A 21,178-nucleotide genomic window follows, 5' to 3' on the forward strand; every position below is an offset into this window, starting at 1 on the left:
GTAATTTGATTGCTTATGATGAAAAGTACATTATCCAGGTAAGGAAAGAAAAAAGAAAACATGCAATTGAATAAGTGGTTAAGAGGGGTAAGAATTGAATAAAAATATCACGTTAATCATGAAGAAAGTTTTTCCACTAAGAAAATGAGAATGTAATGAAGCTGAATAAAATAGCTCATTAAAACTTACTCATTTGCACCGATTTCTTTTTTATTTGAGATTTGGACAGTACTGAAGAAAAATAAAAAGTCTATGAGTATTCGAAGTGTAAGTAAATATTGAGAAGGTTATTGAACGTTTAGTGGACGGAAAAATAATGAGAAATGAAGATTTTTAAAGAGGACACAAATAAAAGAGCTGATATCAAATTTTTTTATAAATTCCTGGCATTGCGTATTTATTTTTATATATTGGAAAAATAAAGATACATGAAAAAGTTTAAAAAATTCAAAAAATCGATAATTTCAAAGTTTGTTTGGTTCCTTTACTCCCAATATTATCTCAAAGTATTTTTTTGGTCTTCCACTATTACTATGTTTAGGAAGAAATATAAAAAAAAATCAGTTAAAAATCTGCAGTAAAAAAGATAATTTTTTTCATTTTTTGGGGAAGGGGAGAATTTGGGGGAAAGTTTTTTTTAAAAAAAATGGTAAGATAAGCATGTTTGCATGTACTGAGCTTATTATAAAGAGGGGTCATGTACTATCCTATCTACTATACTATGAGCAATGCAGACAGTACGTCAATGTAGGGAGAACTACTGCGCATCAATTATGATTTTTAAATAATGACGTTCAATAACGTAAAGGATTTATGTTAAGAAATAAATAAAATTACGGAGATGTTAGAAGATACTTTAGAAGGATGTAAGTAGTCACATAATGACATTATATGTGGTTATCCTTCTTTCATTTGGGACAGATATCCCAACCATATCTCAGCTCAATGAGAGCTTATTACTGCAGTTACGAAAAAGTCCAAAATCCAATTTTTTAAGGATTTTGGGCTGTTTTGGACACTTTTGGTTCAGTCGATTGCAATCAAAACGAGAGGTGTACAACTAGATATTACAACAGTTCTAGGAGGTGCACAAATAGATGTTACAGCAGTCCTAAATCCAAAATTTCAACATTCTGCGGTTAATCGTTTTTGAGTTATCCGAGTTACATACGTACGTACAGACCTCACGCCGAAACTAGTTAAAATGGATTCAAGGGTGGTCAAAATGTATATTTCCGTTGAAAACTGAAAACTACATTTTTTTACGATTAAAATTATTCCTTTTACGCAGCACAAGGTGCAATACTTCATTGTAATGCGAACAAGGAATAAAATAAATTTTGCGATTACAACACTTCCTTGTACGTAATGCAAGGAAGTAAAAATGAATGAAATTATATAAAGCGAAAGATTGTCATCCAATGTTCTATATTTTAATTCTTTCGAAAATATTTTTATAAATAAATACGTATTCACAACAACAGGTCAAGGTCTAAGTTTTGTTCTACTAGCGCTTTACGAAATTCCGTAGCTGTATTTTGACGTAGTGATTTTTCGAGTGTTTATAATGAATAAAAAAATTGAAAATCCTGCCGACTGTGAGGTACGATTGGTCAAATGTTTTTTGAATATCCAGAGTGTTTTTCCTGTGGAAATTCACTGTCACATTACAGCTATAAATTGTGGTGACAATGTAATGAATAAAGAAAAAGTAAGGAAATGATGTCGTTTATTTACGGCGAGGAGAACATGTCTGTTCATGACGAGCAACGCTTAGAACGCCCTACTCTCAACTTACTGAACAGTTGAAAGAGCAGATAAGACAGAGTTGTTAAACAGAATCGGCGTTTCTCGTAAGACGAGCTTAGTAATAAATTTTCTGTATGTTTACAGTCTCTATTGCGTGAAAGTGAGGACTACTCAGCTTTTCGTGATTGGCTTATTGGTCTGACGGCAGACTTTTCCAAGATGGCATACAAAAACAAGTGCCACGTACACATGTATTTGATAAAATAAATTTTTATAATTAATTTTTCGACGGGCCAAAGATTGAAAACCCTTGCTATACAATATAGATTTAAAGAGAATATAAATTTATCATATGAAATACTACATATATAAAAATAGAACTGTGCTGACAGAATATTGGAAAACAAAGAAAAATAAAGTATCATCTACTTGGGGAAAAAACAAAATTTATTATCAGAAGTTGAACCATGTATGATAAAAGGGAAGATAAAAATTACGAGTGTAATATTTTTCCTACGGAAAGACAAAGCTGTACTAAGTACTTTTTTTTTTAAGTCGGAGAAGGTTCGATTTTGAACTACACTATAAAATGAAATATTAATTTTTACTGGGGTTAAGTTCTTTTCAAAGTTTAAAAAGACTTGTTACGAGGTTTTTAACCTTCACACAACATTTATTCTAAGTAATTTTCATAATAAAATTTATTAACGTTATAAAAAATGGGTAAAAAAATGTCTAACTTTTAAAACTTTTCTGAAAAATAATTTTCATAAAAAATTCATTTGATGAAGTGTATTTTAATTTAAGGAAGGAGGATTAAGAACTTTATTTTGGTGTAGGACTATAAAAACCATTCCATATTGAAAATTAGTATAACTTATCTTAGATGCCTTACTGATCCTTCGAAATCATAATAAAATAAGTGTTGTATAAAACACCTAATTTTTATAAGAATCTTTTTTATCATAGCAGTTATCAGATCACCACGATAATCACAGTTATGAATTTATGACAAAATCATAATAATAATAATATATATACATATAAGGTTGGTAATAATAATAATAATATTGCAGAACTTTTTCAGGATAGTCATAAAGAGCTAAAAAATTAACTTCTCTTCCACAAATAAAAACTGAACATTATTTTCATCTATCCACCTAATATTTAAAGAAAAAAAATTATTTTTTATAAATTATTTAGCATATAAAAAATGCCGTGCTTAGTAACGATTCGAACCCAAGGTCTTCCTTATTGAAGATTCTACTACTCTATCAAATGTACTAGCAAAAAAAATGCAAAGTTTCGTCTTTTATACTATTGATATAGCTCCAACGAAAATCTGGTTGAACGACAGTTCACTTGTGTACATCTATACGTTTCACAATTTCGGTAACGGGAAAAATTGTTGTTTTACGGGACCAAAATTGGTATAAATCAGTGGTGGTATTTTTTGGCCTCTATATTATACAAAGGAGAATAAACTTTATTACAACATACAATTACGTACCGGTAGCTAATACAAAATCACTGATTAGTAATGGTAACTTTTTTTGTAAGAGCTTTGAGTTATCCTCTAACAAGGTATTTGTCTCATGTTTTCTTTCCACTGCAGACAGATTTTGTCATTTCTCAGTATCAGTTTTTTAGCTTATCCCCTTCATTATTTTTTTGGGTTCTGTGAAGGTCAAACTCTAATAGGTCAATGCTGGGAGTGTTAGGACTTGTAAACCAGCCACTGATACTTTTAAATCTGTTGGAGGAGACTGCCTATGGAACGATTTATGGATACTACTTTTTCGTCACGGCTGTGACAAAAAAAAAAATCGGATAAAGCTCATCATTTTAATTTTTTTAAAGTGTAAAATATAAATAAATAAATCAATAAAGAATTTTTTTTAAATCTGATGTAGCCACCACAAGACTTCCTTGTACGCCTATTTAATTACATATACACTTTTTTTAAAATGAAAAGTACGTAAAATTTTATTTCATTAGCTACTTCTGGTATTTTTTCATATTTCTTTTTTTTTATTGTTGAATTATTATTTATCGTACATCTTTTTTTACAATCAGAGGTTAATAATTATTAATAAATCAATATGCCGGCCTTCGTGGCGCGAGTGGTAGCGTCTCGGCCTTTCATCCGGAGGTCCCTCGTTCGAATCCCGGTAAAGTTTGGCAATTTCATACACGCTACAAATCATTCATCTCATCCTCTGAAGCAATATCCGGAGGTTAAAAAAAATATATATATAAATTTAAACTAAATTTATATATATATTTAAACTAAAAAAAAAGAAGATGAAGACTGATTTGAACCGATGTGCCTTCCCTTTGAAGATCTAAATATATCATTAACTAAAATTCTACTTGGCTACAACTCCCGAACCAATGAAAATAAGACCACTTATGATATATCGTTGAAAAGCTCTCAATGAGGACTTATTACTGCAGTTAAATAAAGTTAACAATCCAGATTTTTTGGGTTTTGGGCATTTTTGGACACTTTTAGTTCAGTCGATTGCAATCAAAAGGGGAGTACACAACTCGATGTTACAGCAGACCTAAATCTAAAATTTCAACATCCTACGGCTAATCGTTTTTGAGTTATGCGAGATACATACGTTCGTACAGACGTCATGGATTCAGGGATGATCAAAATGGATATTTCCGTTGAAATCTGAAAACCGGAATTTTTCGCGGTTACAATACTTTCTTTACTTCCTACAAGTAAGAAAAAACACACAAAAATTCAACTTAATGACTAAGAATTATAATTCTAAAATTATCTAAAAAACATGTTTCAGACAAGTAGAAAAAATACCCTTTTGTTTAATTAATCAATATACCTACAATTTTGATAAGGAGTTAAAACTTCCTTTCAAAAAAAAAAGAGAAAAAGTAACGAATTGAAATTGGTTGATTAATAAAAATAAATTAAATTTTTAACAGTAGAAGTGTATTTCTGAAAAGTTCTTTTGGTCTGATGGAATATTTTTGTTGAGATTTTTACATGCAAGCATGAGAATTTTCCTTTATTTCAACCAGTTTCTAGAAAATAAATGAAAAAGAAAAAATATAGACTAAAAGTATAACCACACCAAATTTCGAGATTTGAAGTTGGATTTTAATTATTTAAATATCATTCAAACTTTATTATAATGTAATATAAAAAATATATAAATAAATGAATATGGACTAATAATTAAAATTAATAACAAAATTTTGTTACCTGTTATTGTTTGTTGTTGAACCAGTGAACTCTGAAAATAAACAAAAAAAAAACGTATGAGTAATTTTTTTTTATATTGATGGATAAAACTTCTTTATGTATTGCATATTTTAACAGCCTAAAAATTAAACAACAATTTTTAATTGAAAAGTAAAATAATTTACAGAAAGTTTTTATTTAACATGTATTATAGTTAGATATATAACAACATAAAATAAATAACTAGTATATATATATATATATATATATATATATATATATATTCTTTTTTTTTAAGATGAAATAAAACGTATAAATACGATGTAAATAACGGTATTGAATTTACTATGATTTTAATAACATTTCTTGTTTACCATCATGAAGCGGAGAATTTGCCTACTGTAATAGGTACGTTTAAGACATACACAAGTATGATTTAACATTAACACGATCCTTTGATAATTTAAATACTGTATATTAATGTAGGATTATATCATGTGGATATTAAATATTTTATATAATCTAATTCAATAATTATTATAAATAAATGCTATATTTAAAAATATTGCTATAATATTCCTAATATTTAAATATTGCTACATTTAAAAATAAATATAGCAATAAAAAATGGGCTATATATTTCATAGTCTTAATATAAATAAAAGTCACTGTATGTTCTCCATCTGCTCTAAATAATAGGACCGATTTCAACCAAACATGGACAATTATTACTTATTAACTGATCATAAATACTGTAGGTGTTAGAAACCTCTACCCCAACCACTGCATGAGGGGTGATGGATGATACCTTAAAACATTATAAAAGATTAAAATTCTAAAACGTTTGGTACTATTCTAGAATACATTCAAATACTATTACATTTTGTAGATTATTAGAGCTTCCTAAAATTTCCAGAAAATTTTGTAGCTTCTAGATCATTCTCAAATATTTTTGAACATTATTGGATTTTGAAAGAAAAAGGAAAAACAAAAAAATGTTGTTTACAGGCAAGCATTTTTTTCTGTCGGAGAAGGGAAAGGTCCGCCAGCCGCCGTCCACCCACACAAACGAATGTGTAGAGCTCATACTGACTTAAACCCTCCCCTTCTACAACACGTGACGATGGGACCCACTGAAAAGCATAACTCAGTCCCCGAAAGGATTTGCAGGATCGCAAGCCAAAAGGTCCCATCGAGGATCAACAGGAAACGTCCATCTATGAACACCCCCTCCCCACTACAGGCTATCCCACAATCTCACGCCTTTCTCCCCCTCACGACAATTGCTCAACGCCATGAAGTGAAGAACATGATCACCTGAAGAAAGGATGCAGCAGGAGGAAAGAGGACTCCCGGAGCCTACAAAAAGAGGACAGAGAAAGTACACCCACGTCGATATAAGGACATAAGTTCCCTTCTCCCGCTGGATGACCATCTATCCTACTCTTCAGCCTCATTCCCGGATATGATGCTCCTCACCATCTCGGAGACCTCGTCTCTCTTTTCAGCGGATTTGAGCATGACGCCAGCAATACTGTTGGCGTCAAGATGGCCCGTCACCGCTCTATACAGCGTGCTCTCGAATCAATCCACATTTCTTTCTTTTTCCTGTTTAGCCTCCGGTAACTACCGTTTAGATAATGCTTCAGAGGATGAATGAGGATGATATGTATGAGTGTGAATGAAGTGTAGTCTTGTACATTCTCAGTTCGACCATACCTGAGATGTGTGGTTAATTGAAACCCAACCACCAAAGAACACCGGTATCCACGATCTAGTATTCAAGTCCGTGTAAAAATAGCTGGCTTTACTAGGACTTGAACGCTGGAACTCTCGACTTCCAAATCAGTTGATTTGGGAAGACGCGTTCACCACTAGACCAACCCGGTGGGTCCGAATCAATCCACCTAAAACTCGCAAAAATCACATGTTCGACATCATCAAGGGCGGCGAAGTACAGGCATCGCTCATCCTCGCTGCGCCCGAACTGTACAGGTACGTCCTGAAATAGACGTGACCAATCAGGAACTGAGTTCATAAGTTATCTCACCGAATTTCCGTTCTAGCCACGATTTAATCTCCAGAAACAGTTTAAGGTCCACCTACCCTCAACAGACTCTACCCAGCTACTCTGCCATCGGTTCAGAAGGGTTATGTTACTCTGCCATCGGTTATGTTTCCGAACCCCCTTACCACGATAGCTTTCGTCGCGCGCACTGTCAAGAAAATCAATCGGAGACGTGCTTGCGATTACATAAGCCGCATCGGACGACACTTTTCTGTATCCACAGCATACACTTAGCGATATCTTCCTTTGTTTTCTCTGGATCATCGCCCCGTTGCGTTGCGTTGAAATGCCCTAATCCATACTAGTGCCTCAAATAACAGAACTGAATGCACAACATGCGCGTACAGTCTCTTCTTAAGAGGCCCTTGGTCAATTAATACTCGCGAGTAGGTGACTCAGCATGCTTACAATTCGCTCGGCCTTTTTGACAACCTCCATGAAATGATCTGCGGTGATCTACCAGATACCCAGAAATTTGCCAGCTAGACTAGAAAGAATCGTCATCTCACCAATTAAAAATCGTATTAGTTCGATTTTCTTCCTGCCCGTCAAAATAATCGCCTTGTTCTTCTCGGCTGCGAGTTGTAGATCTTTAAGCATTAGCCAGTCTCTCGCTGCTTCAATGACTCCGTTGCCTCAAGTAGATACCTCGTCTCCGTTCTCCCTAGGACTACCAGAACCAGACCATCGGCGATGGCCGATGACGGCGGGGTGACAGGGGTCACCCCGCCCGTAGAGTTACACCGTCGTAGAAAGGGAAGTGGTGTACCCCATCTAGCCGTAACTTCCCATCAATCGTCCACAGAGAATCAACTTCTGTTACAATTAATTTGCAAAACCCTCATTGTCGGGTACCTCACAGCCTGTTGCTTGGCCTATGTCACTCCTTCCTACAGAGTGCACATGCCGCAGTCTCCGTACACTGTCTTATGGCCTGATTTACGGCAGTCGAAACAGGACCAGACCATGACACTTAGATGCGATGTGTCCGGTCTTCCAGCACCTGATACATCTGTCCTCAGATTCTCTTAGCTGTACTCGACAGTTGAGCCATCCGATACGTATCCTTTTATTAACTATTGTTCTTGTCCTCTCTCCGTCATGACTACAATAGCATTCTGCGTATTACCAAACGCAGATCTGACAAACGTAATTTTTAGCGCCTCTTGTACTCCAACGGCTTTAGTTACTCACTCCAGATCATCTGGTCATCAGTTCCGGCATCCATATCTTTTTATGAACCATTTTTATCCGGCCTACTTTTAATACCGACTTCTATATTAACCACTTTTAACTGTAGTATTGTTTTAAAGGCTTCGGCAGTTTTAGCCTCATCTTTAATCGTTATCTTAACCACCTCCTTATCGTCCTTCCGTAGAGATTAACTTCTTTCTCAGGTATCTTCTCTTTCATTGCTTTAAGCTGGTCAGCCTATCACTTACCTGCGGATCTGACAGCAAGCGTCTTACTCTTGTCACTGCCTGCGGTTTTTTTTTACACTTGGCACCTATCTTCGATTACCAAACCGGTATGAAGTGAATTCAAAAATTTCGTCCCTTCCTTCTACCGACATAATTTATCAGTCTTCTCGATGACATGCCGACTTTATTTCCCGTAAGGATAAAGACTAGTATCTCCGCCTCATCCAGGATCCTGGAGACAGCCTTAATATTGACATTCATTACCATTTACTCCCCATTGGGTGAGTTGGTTGTGACTGTAAACATGCAAGGATATGTACATTTGTACATATTTTTATAGTTGCATTAGTTATTTGTTATTGTAAAGCTGTATATATATGTAAATACATATATAAATAAACATATGTGTATAGGAGAATTTCTTAATTAATTAAATTAAATTGTACATATTTTTATAGTTGTATAAATTATTTGTATATAGTAAATTTGTATGCATTTGTAGTTGTATTACTTATTGTATTGTATATGTTTTAAGTCTAAAATACATGTTCTTTCTTCAAGTTTCTCGTGTTTTCATTCAAATCATCCTATCGTAGGGTAATAAACAGACTAGATTTAAAAGGTTAAATTCAACAAGAAGGAATGCAAAGGAGATTTATCTATTGTGGAAAGTTGTGACAATTTTTGTAAAAAAAGAGATGAATGGGCCTATGAAGAAATTATGACCTAGAGCAACACTGGATACATAAGCTAATAAGAAACATATTACTAAAATCTGAATCAGATGATCCGAATATGAAGGGAGCTGGCTGAAGGGGATTTATATAAATTAATAGTGAAAAGGGTATCAATGTACAAGTGATTTGGGATACTCATTATAAATTTCACAGTATCTTCTCTTTAAGAAACTATTTAAATCCATCATGCCACCCCTAATCAGTTTGATAGGTCAGAGATGGGAGTTTTGTCAGAGATGGGAGAATTTTAATGCTGGGTATACAAGCTGGTAGGAAATAGATATTAAACAGAGTTGTGAAATGTGTTGGCCAAATTTAAGGAACTGATCCAAGATGAAAATAATAAAAAAAGTTCACGCGGGCAAATGTATTTCCTTCATTCTCCTTCTGTCTGCCATTTTATGTTTTTTAAAAAAATTTATAACTTAAGAACAAACTGTGATATTTTAATAAAATCTGGTGTGGTTGTATTCAAGAACATCTTTTACAAAGTAAATAAATATTTAAATTTTACCTATAATAATTCCAAAAGAACGGCCATTAAATATTTTTAATCATTAATTTCTACATAATCATTATGTTTTACTACATAAAATGTTAACCCTTTTATTATGAACAAATAACATCACATTTGTTCAACTCGTTGATAAACAGCTGAAATATGGCTGAAATTATGCGTGAAAACAAGCATAAAATTATCAGACCACGACATTTTTACAATGCTCTTTTCTTTTCTTTTGTTTTGTTTAGCCTCCGGAACCACTATAAGGTATTACTTCAGAGGATGATATGTATGAATGTAAATGAAGTGTAGTCTTGTACACTCTCAGGTTGAACATTTCTGAGATGTGTGGTTAGTTGAAAACCCAACCACCAAAGAACACAGTATCCACAATCTAGTATTCAAATCCGTATATATGTAACTGCCTTTACTAGGATTTGAACCTTAGAACTCTCGACTTCGAAATTAGCTGATTTAAAATGACAAGTTAACCACTAGACCAGCCCGGTTGGCTACTTAAGCAATGTCTGCGATATCTCACCTCCGTTTATCAACCGATTTGAACAAATACGTTATCAATTTGTCAACTATAAAAGATTTTAAATGGTCGACATTTTGGAATTTTCAAAGAGAAAATTTTTAAACCGATTTAAACATATTTTGTAGAATGTTGTGTTGAATGCATATACATAAAACTTTCATTAGAATAACTAAATTTGCTATTTATATATTTATTCTTATTGAATAAAACAGAAAATAATGAAAATTGGACAGAAGGAAAATAAAGTAGATGAGTTGTCCACACAGACTGTTCTTGTTTATTTTAATCTCCTAAATTAGTGCCTTAAGTTTGGCCCACACCTTCCGGAACACTGGATAATACCCCTAAAATAACTTTAAGTTTAATATTTTATAAAGAATTATCTTTAATAAATATCTTAGAACATTTGTACACTGATTCCAACATTAAAAACAACAATTTTAGAGAAATATAAATTTATTACCGGTGGAACGAGTTATTAATTAAACATAATATTATTTTTCCAAATCTTTTAAATATAAAATTTTTAAGAAGGAAATTACAACTTTTAATATTATATTTTTTACTTTTATTTTATTTTATGTTTACTCTTACTTTACTTTTATTTTTTTTATTTTATTTTTTATTATATTTTTTAATATTATATTTTTCTCATCTTTGATGAGATAAAATTCATTTGTTAGCATTAATATATTTTGTTTTTATATACATTTAGCTTCTAAAAATTAAATCCACATTGCGAGGAAAAGTTAACTAAGTACACATACTCTGAGAAAGAGTACATGTATTTGTTGTAGATTTAACTCAAGTGAAAAATTCTATAGGACTACTCATCCCAAACACGTAGGGGGAAAGACACCCACCTTGTTACATTACCGGTCGCACACCACCCCCCTCTGTTCCTTGCCATGAGGAGCTTTACTAGAGGTATAGGACTACTCAACAATTAATAGGAAAGGCTGTTACTGAAAATAAAACAAGGTAATAAATATATTACTACATGTGAATCAGATGACTCGAATACAACGCCCCACGAAAGGGGCTTTATTTAAATTAATTATGGAAAGGGTATCAATGTACAAGAGATTTGGGCTACTCATTATGTTAAGCATATTGAAATTTTACCATATCGCCTCTTTAAGAGATATTTAAATCCACCATATCACCTTTAATCACTTTGTTAGGAAAGAAATTTTCTCATTGGAAGTCCAATTTTATGACAAGATATTAAGTGATTTTTAAAACTGAAATGCACGCCTGATAATCGGGTCTCAAAGTTATATCTGAAAGCATTAATGTTGTATTAGGTTCAGTTGAATATATTTTGAAAATGGAAAACCTAACAAGAAATAAAGAAAAACATCAAGAAATAAAAACAAGATTCTTTTTCTTAACTCAAGAAGATCTTAATAGTATTATGAACAGTAATTATAACTCTGAATAATCTACTTTGGAATTCACTTAGAGTAATAGAAGAATACATTCAATTTAGAGCACAAAAGAAAAACATACTTATTTAAAGTTAACAACTGCAAATGAATTAAATCCTACAATTTTCTTCAAAAATATGTCAAAAACATGGAAAACTATATATAGTATTGTAATATTCAAAATCCTGACGATCTAAGGAAATTTTTGCTGATGTCTACCTTATGCATCCTTGCAATCAAAATATATCTAATTTTATATTTTAACAGTACAAGTTGAGGGGAAATAGCTTCTTTTATTGATATATGAACCTGAAATCAATTTGATCATGTTTTATCCAATAGATGTGAAGGTCTTGTATTGCTAAGTTTGAATATTTAACAAAAGTACCACGTTATTTTTACTTAATACTACCTGGATATTTCAAAAGATTTTTAGGGTAAAATTTATTTTTAATGTTACAGTTTTATGTATGGATAAAGTAAGAGTATATTTTAATTCCACAGACATTATTTCCATTTACTAGAATTAGTATCATAGAGTAATGAGATTAGAGGAAATTAAATTTAATTTATAGTAGAATATGTAAAATAATAAAGGAGAGACTTTATTTTCGTTTTTGGTCTTTTCTGTTTATTGTATGACTTTGATTAGAAGAAAATTATAGTATGTGCTCTACATTTTTGCAATACACACTTGTACTTGATGTAATGTTTATTATAATATTTATCATATAATTCTATCAGATGTTTTTCAGTTTGCAACCAAGCCTTTTGAGTTTAGCTCATCAAGGAACCATATATTTTAATTGTTAGCAATAAATTTTATATAATAAAAAAATGGTTTTTATAAAATTATTTATTTTACTAATAAAATCAAATAAAGTTTTTTTTTTGTAAATAAAATATAATGTTTTGTTGTAAATAAACTTTGTGGAAGAAGAATGTATTTAAATAAATTAGGTAGACATGAAACCATATTTAAAACATAATAAAAGACTGGAAAGATCCCCAGAGAAATGAAAGGAATAACATTTAACCTTTATAGATGTGAAGGTTGCACATAAAACATTTCATGGAATAGAAATACAGAGGTTATTAAGCAAACTGTGCTCTATGTTAGTAAAGACAATAAAATTGTGAAAGTACAATAGAAGGAACAAAAAGTCTTAATAAAGAGGTATCTACCATATGTAGAAAGAAGAAAGGTTCTAAACAGAGGAATAGATTAAGCCATTTACTATTCATCATAATTATGATCAGTAAACTCACATTCTTGGAAAGTGCTGATAAAATGGAGAAATTCATTTATAGGTCATATAGTAAAGAATGTCTGTGTTCTAAAATAATTACTGAAGGAATGGTAGACAGGAAGAATCACAAAGGGTAAATATCATTGATTACACAGTGTTTCAAAACAAATAATATAGATAAACTATTTTAACTACCTTGAACTTAAAAAGAAAGTTCATAAGAGAAAATTTACAAAACTGTCTGCAGAACAATTTGCAGGTAAATAACAAATAAAATATGACTGATATTAAAATATTGTTAAAGTAACATTCTAATATTCAACATAGAACACAAGTATTTAAGATTATATTTGTCCAAAACTAACACTTAATAGATGTTTATTAGGTTACAAACCATAAAATCCATCAGTAATTTGAGATGTGTCGCTAGTCATGACTGAAAACAGCAGTTATCCTTAAGAATAACACAAATACTATGTTACACTAGGAATAATGAGGAGAGAAGTGATTTCTTGTTGTATTTTTCAACCAGACAAATATTGTTGTTTATTACCTGGTTAAGCCGAAAGAACTTCAGTTGATATTTATCAACGTACAAGTGACTTCATCCTGTTCAGTGTAATGTGTGTCAGTATAGTGAATATAATTTTTTTTAAAGAAAACAACTCTGACAAGTGTCTGCTGTATGTCAGTAGCTTTACATATAGTAAAGGTAATTAGAAGGAATGAGAGAGAGGGAATAAAAAAAACATATTAAAGTGTTCCTTTCTGTTGTGAAACAATGCATCAAAGTTAGTGAAGGGAGGTGGGATAGGCTATAATTGTAAGCAAAGGTATGGGTAGGAAGATTTCAAAACTATAGAAGGATAGGGTTCAAAAATGAAAAAAGCCAGTGAAAATAAATGCAAAGTGAAAGCAAGATTGTTACAACAGTTATAGACTGAAATACCATCTATGAGAACAAAATAGGGACAAATTTGAACTGTGTGATTAGTTGGGTACAATTATTATTAGTGATAGTTTAAGGATAGATATAGAAGTAGAGACCAGAAGAATGAAAAAGGGAATGAGATTATATTAGCGATTTAATAAAACTGCTGCCAAAATACTTATTATTATTATTTATTACTCCCAGAGACACTGATTTCAATGTTTTAAATATACCTATTTAAATGTCATTGTCATATATCTATTTTGCAATATAGGAAACCCCCAGTGTGTTATATAGGTTGTATAATCAATGATAAAGTTCTTTATAATTAAAGTGACAAGTATAATTAAAGTAAAGTAGATCATATAATAGAACAGAGGCTAAGTGGCAATTCAATTCATCAATTGGGAATGAACCAGGCTGCAGTATAACATTTTTTTTGCAGTTTACATTTTTGAAGTATTTAAGATTTCTATTGATTAAACCAAACAGCTTCATGGGTTTGCTTCTGATATAGTTAAGGTTTGGAATGAATAAGAGGTTCACATCAAAAAAGATATCACGGTCACACCTTATTTAAACTAGCTACCAAAAGATAGAACCATTATCATATTCAACTGAAATAAATTATTTAAATCTGTAAAATCTCATTAATTTTTATTTTCCAATGTTTAGTTTAATTATGTTAGTCTTGCATCAGTAAATTAACTTGTAATATGATATTCGTTGGACAGGGTTAATGTTTTGAAATATTCTCAGATCATCTTTATACAACAGAAATTTAATTTTAGATGTTTTCCAAGTTAATATTAATATACAGCAGAAAGAGAAATAGATCATAGCAAGAACTCTGAGATATACAAAGCGTAGTAATAAAACTAGATGAGAATGTTCCTATAAATTTTACTCTTAAAATAGTTCTAACAACATATTGAATAACCAATCCAGCATTTTCCTTCTAAACTTCAAAACAGAAAAGTTTTTAATAAGTAAGGACAGACTTTGATGAAGTCCTAAAGCTAGACTCGCATATTTTATCTTACATTTTTATTTTTGCATTCTTTTATCTGAGTGACCTTAAATGCAATTTTGATAGAACAGTCTATTAGTAAATCTATGCTAGAATAACGATACTAATAAAATGAGTTGGTACTTTCTCCAAATCAAACTAAACTTTCAAAAGCTTTTTCAATAACTGGCAGAACAATAAATGATCTTTATTCCTTACCATTTTTTCCACTAGACAATGTTTTGAAGATTATCTTAACAAAAACCTGTTTCCACACACTAGGGAGACAACCGTCATATCCTACTTATTGTACAATAAAAGTAGAAGAAATGGTAATTCATGGACACAAAACTTCAATATTAAATCTGGGATATTATTTATCTGTGCTGGGTTGAGTTGCTGAGTGTAAATAAACTTCCTTGTTGCTTCACTAAACTCAAAACATCAAATATTTCCATAACAAACAACTATCTAAACAATGATTGATTAAAGTTTTGAGATCCTTTTACTCGTACTGTATTAAAATTCAAATGGAAATTTTCAATATAAAAATTTTTATCCTTGAAACAAGAATTGTACATAAATTTCATCAATTAACATGTGATGAACTATACATACAATTTTGTTTATTATTTATAGGAATTTTATTGAGGGACTTTACTTGGTCTGATAAAGCTTCTCCCAATTTTTTTAGTTCTTTGTAAGATCCGCATACATTCTCTTTTTTTATATTGTTTGAGAGAGCCTGAACAAAACTAACAGCAGGTTGCACAGGATTTCTTATGCTGAGGGATTTTTTGTATTCCTGACAAGCCACAAGAAAGGAAACTTTCTATTCAGTATTTAGATCTTCAAAATAGCTTTATCTTCTTTAAAAACAGGGCATTCATGAGACTGAATGTGGACCTTTACAATTTATACATTTTTCTACTTCAGTGCATGTGATGCCATCATGTCCCATACAGTCGCAATGTGCACAAAGTTGTTTCTTTGTGCAACCATCTTTATTGTGATTAAAATCCTGACATTGGAAGCAGTGTCTGGGGTTAGGAATATATGGTCGCACACAGTTAGACAGGTAACCATCTTTTATTCTGTCAAGAATGGTCAGATTTGAAAAAGTTAGAACTAGTGAAGATGATGGCACATCAACATTTCAATTCCCTCTTCAGGGAGAAGAACATCTGCCTCGTAGCGTGTCTGGTCGCTACATCACCCCCTCTGTTCCTAACCATGAGTGGCTTAAAAGGAGGATGTCTTCTTGCCCTCAAACTGATCACATTCCACAGTCATCAATTCAGCCTCGTGAGATGCCACCGATGCAGATGCCTCAAGAGACATTCACATTGGTAAATTCTGCCCTAGTCAAGTTTGCCTTAAAAGAAGGCATCAGACACCTAACTACCACGTAGCCCTTTGGAACTGCTAAACTAACAGCCTAGACATGGAAGATCAAAGACCCTGCACTTGTACATCAACACCATTTTCCTCTCTCATGATTCTCTGCATTGACGACTGACTGCGATGAAATTACTTCTGTAAGTTTACATAACTCTACATAAGCCAAGTAATGGCAATAGATCACTCCCTTGCTGAAATTCAGCATTTTACGGGGCTCCACAACCACTCTATACTTTCCTACATATTTAAGGGCCAGCAATTTCCAGCTCTGTTCTTCGTTATTGACTTAAACAAGCAGGGTGCAATTCCTTAGTTTTTTAACAGATTTTGGAGACCTACAAGTGGTTATGACATTCTTATTTATAAGGAAGGGAGAAAATTTTCTAAAGGATTTACCTTCTTCACTATAGATTAACACAAGGAACCCCCTCTGTAACATTTCTTGTTTTCCCACCATTAGCTAACTCTTGCTGACAAAGTCAGTCAAAGTCTCTTATAACTACCGGGTTTGTTGGTTTTTTTCAAGTGGACCAACAACTACTAAAGTAATATTTAATGGGACAGATGTATGATTCCCACAAGAATCCGCCATATAATGAATCACTCCACCAGAGTGCACACATACTAAAACTAAGGCTGCATAGAACTGGGTTCACCCCTTCTCAAACGATGCCCAGAGGACATCGTTTGAGAAGCTATTCACTTATCGGCTCGATAGTTTCCACCTTGGGTTATGGTTGTGTTTCCTAAGGTGTTGCAACACCACCGACTGTAGTTGTAAGAAGAAATACTGTAGTTGTAGGATGTTGTGTGTAGCAAGGTATATGTTGTTTAAAATTAATCATAAATGGGTAGATATGATACACAAAGAAAATAAAAAAAAACCCTACCTAATTATTTTCCTAGATGAATCCAAGGAAACCATGGTAAACCATGATCAGAACAGCAAAAACCAAAAAATATACAATTAATAATAATATAAAAATTATAAACTAAATCAGTAAATGACATAATAAAATAAATATGTCATATTGCTAAATTAGTATAAAATAAATTACAATTTGAAAGGTGTAATTGAAAATTATTTGAGCAGATATTTGTATACACATTAATAGAGATGTAGAGTTCAGATTTTTATTTAAATTTTTCAATCAATATAATCTAAAAATATTTTCATGATTTTCTGTTATGAAATAACAAAAAAATGGATTAAATTATGCAAATTAAAAAATATAAACTATGAGTATAATTTTAAAGAACTGATAGTCACAAAATCATTATGTTAAAATATATACGTTGATTAACCTCAATGAAAAAACTTTACATTGTTTTTTGTAGACTCATGAATTCCAGGGTACTCTTTAGTTGTTTTGTTTATATTAAAAACTTTATAAGATTATAAAAAAAGAAAATACACGCACACAAAAAACGTTTTTTTTGTTTTATATTACAATTTCATATATAACAGATAAGATTAGATACATAAATTTCATTTTTTTGTTATTATTATGCTTTAATATTTTTCAAGTAATACCTAATCAACAAACAGGATAAATTAAAATGTTTCATAAGAAAATTTAATAATGTAAATAAGCTTATCCAATACTGATATAGAAACAAAATCACAAAAAAAATTTAACTAAAAAAAAGGTTTTTTTTTTAAATATGGTTATTCAGAAATATAGTTTGATTTTAAATTTATAAATATACTATGCTAATAATAAATATTTATATAATACAAATGTTTTATTACAAATAAAACTAAATTTATTGATAAAGGTAATAAATTGAATCCTAATAGTGATAACGGTATAATATTTGATATATAGGATTAACCTATTTCATTACATTTGTGTATTTAAGCTATCTACAGTTTAAAATAAATGTAAATTATTAACTACTATATCAGTAAAGTTGAGGTAAATTTTATTTACATCAATAGATTATTTAATTTGTAAATTAATAGTATTCAATTTGATATGTTTATTAAAGATATATTTACAGTTTGTTATCAAAGAATCTATTAATTTTAGATTGTATCTAATGTAAAAAAAAAATTAATTTAACTTTATTTTATTACTAATGAGGTAATTAATATTATGTTTATCTTGTTTCACATACTTAGTTAAGCCAATTTACAAAGAGTGAGTTAAAAGTTATCCAACCCTGAATTTATTAATCCACTGAAGTGGGAAATTTACTTTTAGTTTGGTACTAATCGATAGGTTGATAATGACTGATCTTGTAGCAATAACATATGCACAATAATCAAGTAATCTGTCCCGTCCCTTTACCTGTCAATGGCAGGTGTGCTATAATGTAATTTACACAGCCTCAAGGTATATTTATTTTTGACAATTATTTTAATTCGCAATTGTTTATAAAGTGTCAAGAAAACTTTGATTTAGCCTTTACTCAATCAAACGTACCCAATAAATCAGATGCACAATCTCTTGCTTTAGAGAAACTGATAGTGTAAATAAACAGAAACAGTCTGGCCAGTAAATTATTTTAAATGATGAATCTTTAGACCTGTTTGTGCATCCTTTGTGAACGATCACGGCAATATTTGAACTTAGGATGACATTTTCTTTAGCGACAAGACATAATTTCATTTAAGAGGCTCTGTAAACAGCCAGAACAACTGGTATTGGAGTGCAGTGAACCCTTATGTTTTCCAAGAGACTAGATTATATTCATAACAGATCTGTGTGGAAATTCTAGGAAAAGAATAGTAGGTCAAATATTTTTTGTCGAAATCTGAATACTTTCAACAGATTATAACTGATTTTATACCGTTGCTATATGATGCACAATTTCTAGTTACAGCAAGATGGTACAGAGGGAATAACACAATGTTGCTGCCACTTTAATTCTTTGGGGAGAAAGTCATTTCCTGTGGTCTACAGCCACCTAAATCATGAGTTTATCTTCCATGCATTTTTTCTTTGGGGTTATTAAAAAAAACAAATGTTCAGAAATAATCCTCACGTTATAGATTGACTCAATCAGTGGCTGCTAACATTAAGAAATGCATTAGTGCCTGTATAGCTGCAAATGAAAGACATTTCGAACATTTATTGTAATAAAATTATTTAATATTTATCTATTTATTAAAATTTTATAAACTTTTTTCATAAACTGGTTATATATGTTGTAGTATTTCTTGCAGCTGTAATGCAAGTAAAAAAACTGAGATATGAAAGACACATCAGAGTTGCTATTTCTGAAAGTAATATTTACTATGAAGGTAATTCCTATGAAGAATATGATGTTCCCATACTATGATCCCTATGAAGTTATGATTTCATTTAAAGGATTAAATATCACGTGTATTTTGGTAAAACTGGCAAGCTGATATGTAACATTGTTTTTAAATCAGTAAAGAAGGTATGTGAAACCACTTATATGACCCTATTACAGCGTCACTAATATTAATTCATTTTAGTGGAGGGGGATCTAAGAGAAAATATACAAAAATTATGATCAATATGAAGTTTAACTTAGGACCTTTGGATCCTAAGTTAAACTTGTACATTACGCAAGATAAAAAAACGTTTCAGTAGAAATTATCCAATTCTTTAGTTGGCTACATAATATGGGACAATTCTAAGATCAATATAATTTTTGCTTTGATTAAAACTTTTGCAGACTATAATGCTGAAGCTAAAGAAATAAAACAAGATAGATAAAGATTTAACAATAATAACATTATTTTTCTGTTAAGTAATTTCTATATCTAAAATCAACACTAACTTCTTTTTGAGCACCATTCAAATGCTTCATCTTATACAAGCACAAAAAATCAATGAAATTAAGTTGAAAAGTATAACGATCAGTTTCAGAAAATGGGACCACAGATATTTTCTATTTATCCAATCCTAGTAAAAATTAACCCTGCACTTGCAGATATTAAATTAAGATGTATTATTTAGAATAAAATTTGTAATAAACAAAATTTTTTTTGTAATATAAGCAATCCTTTTATTATATCTTTATTGGATTAATGTAAATCTTTGTATAATTATTCTGCATTAAGGTTTATTTGAGAAGATTACAGTAGAGAAAGAAAGATAGGGTAACGGATAATACGAAGAGTGAGATAGAGACAGACGGACAGATTGAGTTAGTGTGTTGGATGAGGAGACTATTAGAATAGAACCTTCTCTTCTAGTCTATCTGCTACATTAATCATTTGGGTTAATCTTAATGTAGAGCTACCAGTAAGTACAGCATATTTAACTACTTAAGTGACGTTGGTGGTGATTATACAGTTTTTATCTTAGTTTTTATAGATCATCTAGATCCATTTTAAGAATACTAGCAATTTGGTTGTATCTTTTTATGTATACATTTTTTGAAAAATCGAATATAAAAAAATATATATAATTTATTTACGTACTAATTTTTTTATCTAAGAATATTTATATAAAAAAAAAAATGTTTCATTGTGAAAATTAATTGAAACAGAAATTGAATTAATTACATTAAAATGATTTATAGTTGTTAGTATATACCCTTCCTTTACCTATAATTAATATTTAAACCCTATTAGGAATAGATCAACCAATAATTTACAATTTTAATGCGTCATAAAATGATACCTGAATAAGTGGTGGAATTATCTCATCTTTAGCTGTTCAATCTATTTTCCTGAACTTGTCCTATAAATAGACCAATTTTTCAATGGGATTCATATCTGCAGAATTTTTAGGCCGATTGAGTACCTCCCTTTGACCTTAAAAAATTTTGTTACTTTCTTCGAATCGTGGCGTCGTGTGAAATCTTGCTGAAATATGGCTAAAGTTTTCTTAATGTTTTGCTCCATTAATGATAAATATTTTTCACTATCCATCATACCTTCATAGGGTACAAGTGATCCCAGCCGATTAAATGAAAAATGACACAAAAACATCTTTTTTACA

The 21,178-nt window shown here is 31.0% G+C and overlaps 1 long non-coding RNA gene across 3 annotated transcripts in view; it reads right to left on the minus strand.

Moving 5' to 3' along the window:
- LOC142326810 (uncharacterized) overlaps positions 1-21,178 on the minus strand; it is a 311,674-nt gene that overhangs the window by 252,872 nt on the left and 37,624 nt on the right. For all 3 annotated transcript variants that reach the window (XR_012756868.1, XR_012756867.1, XR_012756869.1), the window contains exon 3: positions 4,985-5,015. This is a non-coding gene — a long non-coding RNA (uncharacterized LOC142326810). The remainder of the gene's footprint in view (positions 1-4,984; positions 5,016-21,178) is intronic.

Source organism: Lycorma delicatula, chromosome 6, assembly GCF_047948215.1.
Source record: "Lycorma delicatula isolate Av1 chromosome 6, ASM4794821v1, whole genome shotgun sequence".
In the NCBI taxonomy this organism is placed as follows: domain Eukaryota; kingdom Metazoa; phylum Arthropoda; class Insecta; order Hemiptera; family Fulgoridae; genus Lycorma; species Lycorma delicatula.